The sequence below is a fragment of the Calonectris borealis genome, chromosome 15 (genome assembly GCF_964195595.1).
Source record: "Calonectris borealis chromosome 15, bCalBor7.hap1.2, whole genome shotgun sequence".
Lineage (NCBI taxonomy): Eukaryota > Metazoa > Chordata > Aves > Procellariiformes > Procellariidae > Calonectris > Calonectris borealis.
In genome coordinates, this window is record NC_134326.1 from 18,460,192 (window position 1) to 18,469,093 (window position 8,902).

Here is an 8,902-nt window from a genome sequence, read left to right on the forward strand (position 1 = left end):
TGGATCATGGACTTTTCTGCACCTGTCCCTGTTGCTATACAGGTTCCTAGCTTCAAGAACAGGGAAAAATTATGATCAGAATTTGAAAATAACATCTTTTTGCTACTTATCTGTCCAGGAGTAATTATGTATCGGGCTGTCCACTGAGCCTGTATCTAATAAAATTTCAATCCTGGTTTGAAGCAAATGTTTCTTGTTAATTATTTTTTATGATAATAAATATAAATCAGTAATTTTTTTTGTTTTCTGAAAAAAGCTACTGATACAAAATTACAAATAAATATTTATTTTAAAATTGTCAACAAACTTTGCATGAGTTGAAAAACAAATGGTTCAGATCGTAAACATACTCTTTGAGCTGAGTTTTATGATAATCTTGGAGCCTGTAAAATGTAAAGGTTTGACCCAAGGATTTGTTGTACTTCTGTGACTAATCACCATAAAGCTAATCTCTGGGGTTTTACTGTTTTGTCTTTGAAATGCTCACATCATGTTGCATATTTATTGCTAAAGTTGAATTTTCTGGAATCTAAAATATCACAAGCCATTTTTACAGGACCATTTGTAGAAGGCTCAAGAATGACTTGACTTCATATCATATATTGCAGAAATCCAAGCATTAGCTATGTAATGCTGCATGTGTATTACTGACACTGTCAAAACTGTCCTGAGAAATGACCAGTGTCTCAGTTCTCCAAATCGCCCTGTTCTGCTCTTCACCCAATCAAACCTTTTAAGGGAACAATATTCCCGGTACCACTAGGTCTGATTTAGGAGATTTATACAAGTGGTGCCCACCCTGCTTTGGCATGCTCAAAACAGCAGCGATGTGATGCCCCGGGATCTTGGAGAGCTGAAATTCTCTGCTCCCTTGAATGCTGACTGCAAATCTCGAGCAGTAACAGCTTGGCTTGTGTCAGGAATGTTTGTTGTGTGGAGGCTGAAAGGAGGTCATCTGTGCTGATTCCCCACGGTGGCCGTATACGCACGTATTCCACATTGCTGAGGGATTTATACATGCGAGGGTCCTTCCAGCTTAAGATCAGATGTGCTCATACGATTTGTATTTTTGTCTAATCCGGGCACAGCGTGGTCTTTCTGCTTATGGCAAGTGTGTGGTTTGCACCTGTCCCTGCATCCCTCCTTGTATTCCTTCACCCGTCCCTGCTGCTGAAGACCATTTGTAGAAGAAGCTCTAAGACAATTTAGTTGTAAGATTGTAGGGGTAAAAGTGCTGTCCTCACGGTGTCCGCTGCTTTAGCTACCTCTGGTACTGCTAGGAGACCTCAGTAGGAGTTAACCATCCAAGAAAGTATCCTGCTTCCAGGTGCATTTTGCAGCCCTTGCCGGGTTACACGCTGTTCAGTTACACTGCTGACTGTAACTGCAGTTTGGTGGTTCTGTGATGGTTTTGCATGTCCTGAATACCTTGAAATGAAATGTTTAATTTTGGGTGGAATTGGAACATTTTATTTGGCACAAAGCAAAAACTAGGTTTTTCATAGACAAGCTGAAAAAGTGATTTTGGTATGAATTGAAGCACTTCTTACTTAACCGATTCAGTTGTCAAATTGAAAATATCTATGATGGGACAATGCCAGAAAGCTGTTCCTGGCAGATCTCAGCTAGCAAGGTTCACGTCTCTGACGCTTTACCGGTGTGAAATTTTGAGTTTCCAGTCCCAATCTCACAAGAACTCCCTGCAAAACTTTGACTGAAATAAGTCGTTTAACTGGAGAATATGACTTTCTCTGTAAGCAGCACCTGTTCCTCGGGAAGCTCAGCTACTCTTTCTGCCATGTGGCGTTTTCCAGCGAGGGCTGAGGAGTCCCACGTATCAGACAGATGCAAAACCATAACCAAGCTTAGAATTACACGGGTGAGAGCGACTCTGCGATGTATCAGTCCCTCCCTGCCCTTCCTTTCACACCAACTGTTCTCCTTTTCCCCATAGCAGATCTCATGCGCTGATGTAGAGGAGACGCTTAAATCCGTATTAAGGCCCATGGTAAGTGGCATGGTTTTTAAAATTGCTTTTGTGGTATTTCAAAGGTGTCTTGGGTAGCATTTCAGAAGGGTCAGTAGAACCTCTTCTAACATACTAATGGAATATGAGCTTGCATGTGTATTCTTGGGTCTCTTGGGCTTAAGGAGCTGAGACTATAACCTGAACTGACCTCTGAAAATGCACCCACAAAGCTTGCCTGTTGCATGGTTATTTAACACAGGAAATCTGGTCTAGTCAATAGAGCAGGGAATTGGACAGTAGACCTGTTCTCTTTCCACTTTTGCCATTAACTTACTGCATGAATGTGGCTAAATTGGTGTGTAGCCCCAAATCTGTCCATTGAATAGCTTCCGTCAGCTCTGTGTCTGAGAAGTGTTGAGTTCAAAGCACCTTTATATATATTTATATATATATTTTTATATATATTGCAAGTAATTTTGCCTAAATTATATAAAACAGACTGGTAAAACAAGAAGGATTTGCTCATATTAAATAAAAAAGAAACCTTTTCTAGGTTAGTGGGTTTTGTTAGTGAATTGTCAGTCATTAGATGAGACTAATAGAATTTCATGTTGTGTATCTAGGAAAATTGCTTAATATATAAAATCAGATTTAAAAAGCAGAGATCAATTGTAGCATCTTTTATATCCACTTGTAGGAGTTTCCAGAACAGACACCTTCTGTGCTTCCTGTTTTCTGTTAATAACTTCTTACAACGTTAGCACATGAAAAACATCTTGAAACTTGTTCCTGAGTTTTTTCCATAGTGAAAACTCTTGCAAAAGCTGTTGTGAAATTTCCATTGTGCGTAGCTTGCAGAATAAGGTCCTTATTAGCCGAAAAGGTTCATGGAAAAGAAAATGTATGCTTCCTAAAATAGTAATCTTAAATGTAAAATGGCTTTGTATATTATTCTGTCATCCCAATGCCTTCTGAAGTCCAGGGAGACTCCAGAATTTAAATGATTAACTGGCATTTCCAGACTGCTGGCCAAATGAATGCTTACCAAATGTGAAGTTATGTGATTAATGAGCCAGGTTTGCTTGGAGACCTCTGAAACTCTGTTTCGTGTTTGATTATTAGAATAATATTGCTTTTACTTGTGAAAATATGTGTGCTCAAGTTGCGTTGTGAGACAGACGGATTTTTTCAAAAGCTACATTCAAGAGACATTAGTTCAGCTCCTGCTGGTTTTATACATTTATAAGCTCCGCTGCAGTAAACAAAAGCATATGAGAAAGAAATACCTGTTGTCAGTCGTTATTCTGTACTTAATGCACACTGCTGGACCAAGCTGCTGGCAGAGTCTGCGACTTCCTTCGCTGTACATTGGTTTATCTGGGAGCGTGGCAGAGCTGCCCCACTCTGCATCTGGAACTTAATCGCGTAATGCTCCTTTCCTTTATGACATCTAATGGCTACATTATTTATTTAGCCTCCTCGTAACAAAGACACCATTGTACATGAGTGTTGTGAGAGAAAGCAGAGAGCCTGCTGCTGCCTTTGCCGTGTAACTGGATCGACATACCACCAGAAGCCCTTGTTATTTATTTATTTTTCTAAGTGCAGAAAGAGAGGAGCACATACCTGATGACAAAAGCAGGCAGCAGCTGGCATTTCTGCTCTTCAGCCGGACCCTTGTCCCAGGGGAACCATAACGTCCCTCTCTTCTTACTTCTCTCACGTTTTACAACACTTAAAAGATAAACAAATAGATCACCATTTCCTTGGGAGTTGTTTATTAGCATCCTGCACTACTCTTTAATACTTAGATACACGTGTGACTCCTGAACAAATTGTTTAAATGTAGTGACAAGTTTCATTTAAAATCTAGTTTTATAGTTATCTGTGAAAAAAGAAAGTGTACAACTTCTGACAAGTGACACATTGCTGAAACAGAATGCCCTATTTCTTTTTTGAATGCCCTTTCATTTAGGTAATATAAAGAAAGACTCAAGGTGGGTTTCTGGTAAGCCTCTGTTTGCTGGCTGAGTGCTGGATACACATCCGTATCTCCGGTACCGCACCGAGGGTCCTCCCTCTGCCTTTAGCTCAGGTGATCACAGATTGGAGGGACAAGCCCTAATGCTTTTTGTGTTTTGCACCCAGGCTCTGTTTCATATTGAAGGGAGCTCAGCACTAACACTGTGAGCACGAAGTGACTTGGGATGAATTTCTGTTACAGCACGAGCAGCTGGAGTGGCTCGGTGCTGCGGAACCGCGGCCGTCCTGCCCGGCAGCGTGCTCCTCTCCTCTCCCCGGCATTGACTCGACATTCACCCAATTCCTCTGTCAACTCTTTCAGCTCAATAAACCAGCAGAAAACTGAATAAAAACCCTGAACAGCTTCTGCCAAATTAGCAAACTGAATCAACTCAGCAGAGTCCAACAAGCACTAGAGCTGCAGCAAGGCCAGTGTTGGGGATAGGAAAGAAAGAAATGGGAAGAGAAGGGGTGAGGGCGATCTCTCCCCTTTCAGCAGCAACATTGACTCAGCTGCATTTCCATTTAAATGGTTTGAGCAGATTCTGCTCTGAGGCCCAGGGATCGCTGGTAATCTATGACCCATACAAAATGAAGTTCAGCTGGTTTGAGAAACAATATTAAACAGTAAAATTAAAACCACTTATCCAGGCTGGTACAGCCCCGTGATTCAGAAACTAAAATGTCCCAGTGATACAGTATTCTCTAAAGATTTTTCTATGGATTCAAAGAGCTCAGACACTGGTGGTACAGCATTTAAATGTCCTTACAACGTGGTTTCAGCTGGAAACCTTGTTCAGCTAAATACTGTTTTACTTTTCTAATGAGGCTTTCAAATATGATTTGATTGTTTGCACCTAAAGATCTACCATTATATATTTTCCCAGGGACAAATCCTGTAACCTTACTCAGTCAAAATTCCCAGTGAAGATTTATGTGACTAAAAGTGTGGCTGTGCTGCTTGGCAGTGATGACAATTTAAAATAATTCTTGGCACCTGTGCTTTCCCCAGCGCACAGCTGCTTGTTTCTGCTCCACACTGCAGCAGAAAACCCCACTCCTTGCAACTGCTTATGTTGCTGTGAATTAGGAAACCAGCCTTAAAAGGAGCATGAGCAAAGGAAACTTCTGTAAGTTGCTTTGGCTGCAGAACATTTTGTATCAAATCAGGGACTGAAGGAACACGGGGACCTGTCTGATCCACGGTACACCTATATGGTTTAGAACAATGGTAGTGGCTTTGTGTTACCTTTATTCTATCAACTGTTACCGAACAACTAACTAATTAATAGGCAATGCTAAAAAATATTGATTATGTTTGCTGCAATGTCATGCGGAAGGATTAACTCCTGCAGGAATTATTGGGTTCTAGTGAAAAAATAATGAATATGTGTCTGTAATAACACTGTCTGAGTCCTCTGCCCTGCTAACTAGTTTGGTTACTAGGTAGGGCAACCACATCTGTGAAGTCTGGGATTGATAAGATCTCTCAGCGATATTATTTTGTTTATTAGGCTGCTGTTATTTGGATGGTTTTGGTGGGTAAAACCCAGGATTTTTATTTTTACTTTATATCTGTGCCACCATTGACCTAGTTTTTGAAGCCAATAACTCGGAGCAGCCATCTGTATCCCAGCTGATGCCAAGTAATGGAAATAACATTGAAAGGTAATAGCCCACTGGGCAATTGGGGGTTTTTATGGGTAGCATTTGCTGTTTGTGTTGCTTCCCCCTTTGGATTTCACTTTCCAACACCTAGTAAAAAAGGTTGGGAAGGCAGATGCGCAGGGAGCAGCGCTGCGGGGCGAGGGGGGCTCCGATCAGCCCTGCCCACAGCTCTTTACCTGCGTGAGACGGCCGAGGAAGCACCGAGGTGGCTGTGGTTTTTACTTTATCCTGCTGCCTTAAGGGGCTCACCTTAGTAACCAGTGACAGGTTTGGTGCATTTGGGGCTGTGTGAAAGAAGACTGTCACAGCCATGAGAAATTAGTTTATTGTTAGGTTTATCTGATATCCCTACAGTCTGTAAATGTTTTTGTGGTGTTGGTACAGCTAGTACTAAACGGGCAGTGGCAGAGTGCGAGATGCCGGTGAACGGTGAGCAGAAATCTCCCTTGGGTGCTGTTGATAGCTGATGTTTTCTGCATTTTATCCACAGTTATAGGTCCTTGCCTTCAGGAGCTGCACACAAGTGCAGAACACATCCTAGTGATGTGCAGATTAAGCAGAAGATCTGTAAAGTAGCATTAAGAGGCAAGTTTTGGCTCATAATCCTAATTATTGCTTTTCAACTTCCAAGCAATTTTGTGCAGTGAGTGTGGCAGTGTTAAGGAATGAAAGGCATATAGATGGCAACCACTGGCATCTTCATCATGAGTATTATGAGATTTTGTGCATCCCTGAAAGCATTAGCTATAAAAATTCAAGGATTCCCTGAAAGTCTTAGCTCTCAATTAAGAAATCCACCATGTATATCAGTATTTCTGGTTGTGAAGAAGAGTTTGAAAACATAATGTAAACACACTTTAAATATTTAGGAACCCACGGACAGGTAAAATGAACCTCAGCTCTGTTGTTTTTACAAAATCCTTTGATTGTTTTTATTCTTGGCCCTGTCTATTATTGTTACCATATAAGTTTATAGATAAAAAACCTAAGCTTGCTTTTTCATGACTTGTAGATGTCCCAAGAATACTTCAGTTACTTCCTAGTGGTGATGAATGAATGGCTGGTGTGCTTGTGTCTGACACGAGAGTAAGGTTTCTGCTTTGGTTCTATCATATCCTCTGATTCTAATGTATTGCAGCGTTTTTAATTGCCAAGAGCAGCTGTAAATTCTCTCTTCTGGGGTCTCTCCATCACATCTCATTCAATCGTTATTAGTCATTAAACATATTACCACATTTAAGTCAGGGCAGGGCTGTGGTTAACCCCCATCTCTCAGGAGTGCATTCTTCTTGCTGTCCCCCCCCGAGCAGCTGTGCTGTTCTGTGATTGAATCTGAGGATGGAGCAAAGGGCAATTATTCACCCCAAACCTACAGCACTTCACGCAAAGGCAGTGGGAAGGTTTAATTGTTAATACTTGTAAAACATGGATTTACTGTGACAGTTGGGGCCCCAAAGGAGCTCTAGCCCTGCTCCCTGTTAGCTCTGCCTAGCGTTGCGCATGCTTGCTGTTTCTGCAGGTGAGCATGGCTGCACAGCCCTCCCCGATCGTGGTGCAGCTGAATCCAGCGTCGGAACAATTTGCTATTGTGAGATACAAATCATTAGAGCTACGGACCATATATAATATTTAATAACTTCCTTACAAGGCAACTGTTTATAATTTAGGAGAAGCATTTGGAGGGATGTGATTTATATTTTGAAAGAATTTTATAATTGGTGAATGCTATTATTGTATGCATAGTACTGTGTATTATTGCAAGTTACTAGTAAAACTTCTGCTGGTTTAGAGCTCCAGGTTACATGATCCTGTGCTGACAGGGCTGTTTTCCTGAGGCTTTGCACCATTTTGCAAAGTTTCAAGTGATTTGCTCCGAGCTGTGGCTGACACTCTCCACCCTACAGAGGCTTTCAGCACCCTCAGGTTAGGAGGGTGTGTTTGTTTCTGAGAGTCTCACAGTTTTTAATGGATTTATTCTGATAACAGTGTGGCAAGAAGAGTGTTGTTTATCCCCAATTTACATACAAGATACACTTTGTTTAAGGGCCCTTGAACTTCTACGTCTGTACAGTTCTTGTCCAGCGTGGTCAGGAGACAGAAGTGCCTGGAAAAGTCTGGACACTATCTCGATTTTGACATGTTCAAATGTCTTTAAAAAATCTCATCCTAATATAAGGGCCAAACCTTACAAAGATCCGTGGCAAATCCCAGAGCTAAACCAAACTCGCCGAAGTTAATAGCCTAACTGCTGAATTCAGCTATCCCCATGCCCCGGAGAGGCAGGGGTTAGTGCATTAACCCTCCGAGGCGTAGGGTGGAAAAATGACGACTTTGGCTTTCTGTATTTTCTCATGTGCTATGTTTGAACCTTTATTATTCATGTAGGACTAAGGTCAGATTTCTGTCTGCAGCGCTTCAACAAATCCGTCATCTCGACATACCTGCACAAAACTTACTGTTACAGAAGAAATGCACAAAACCTCCTGCGCAGAGAAGGCACGACCAGCGTCGCCAGCTCTGTCCCGGAGCGAGAGCTTTGCTCGTGACCTGGCAGGAGGAGTTGCTCAGGTTTGTCTTTTTCCTTCCAAGCTGGCACCATGCAGTGCAAGGTTTTTTTTCTTCTCATTTCTCGGACCATTGGAAACGGTCCCCTCGCCTCCTGTTGCAGAACACTTGACTCGATCAGATACCAAGTCACTGCTTTGTGAAAACAGTATTTAATGCAATGACTAAACACAGAGTTAGTTACTGAGTAACTTCCCGGGAGCCCTTCTCTATGCTCTGGGAGTTACTGATCACATTATGTGCTGGTGAAAAAAAAAAATTAGGCTTAGGGATGGCCTATTTGTGTACAGGATTTTGAAGAGGAGCCTGGATGGTTGCTTGCAGAAAAACCTCAAACATGGGTTAAATGAATCATCAGTGAGCTGTATTCCAGAGGCTCCTGTGTTCTCCTCATGTACAGGAGATGTGGAGTTGAGATTTTCCCAACAAAACGGTCCCAGTCCCCTCTTGCTTCTGCTCTTCAGTAAAGCAGGGCCAGATTCTGAACTCTCTGCGGTAGCTTCAGCACCGCCTGGCTGGAGAGTGTGGTGAAGCCAGGCAAAAACCAAAGGCTGAATCTGCGTCCCACTGGAGAATAGTCTGCTTCTTGCCACCGTGTAAAACCTGAACGTAGCCACAAGCAAGTGGATTATTTTTGTAGGAAATGTCGAAGGAATCCCCAGTTTTCCCTTAAGAGAC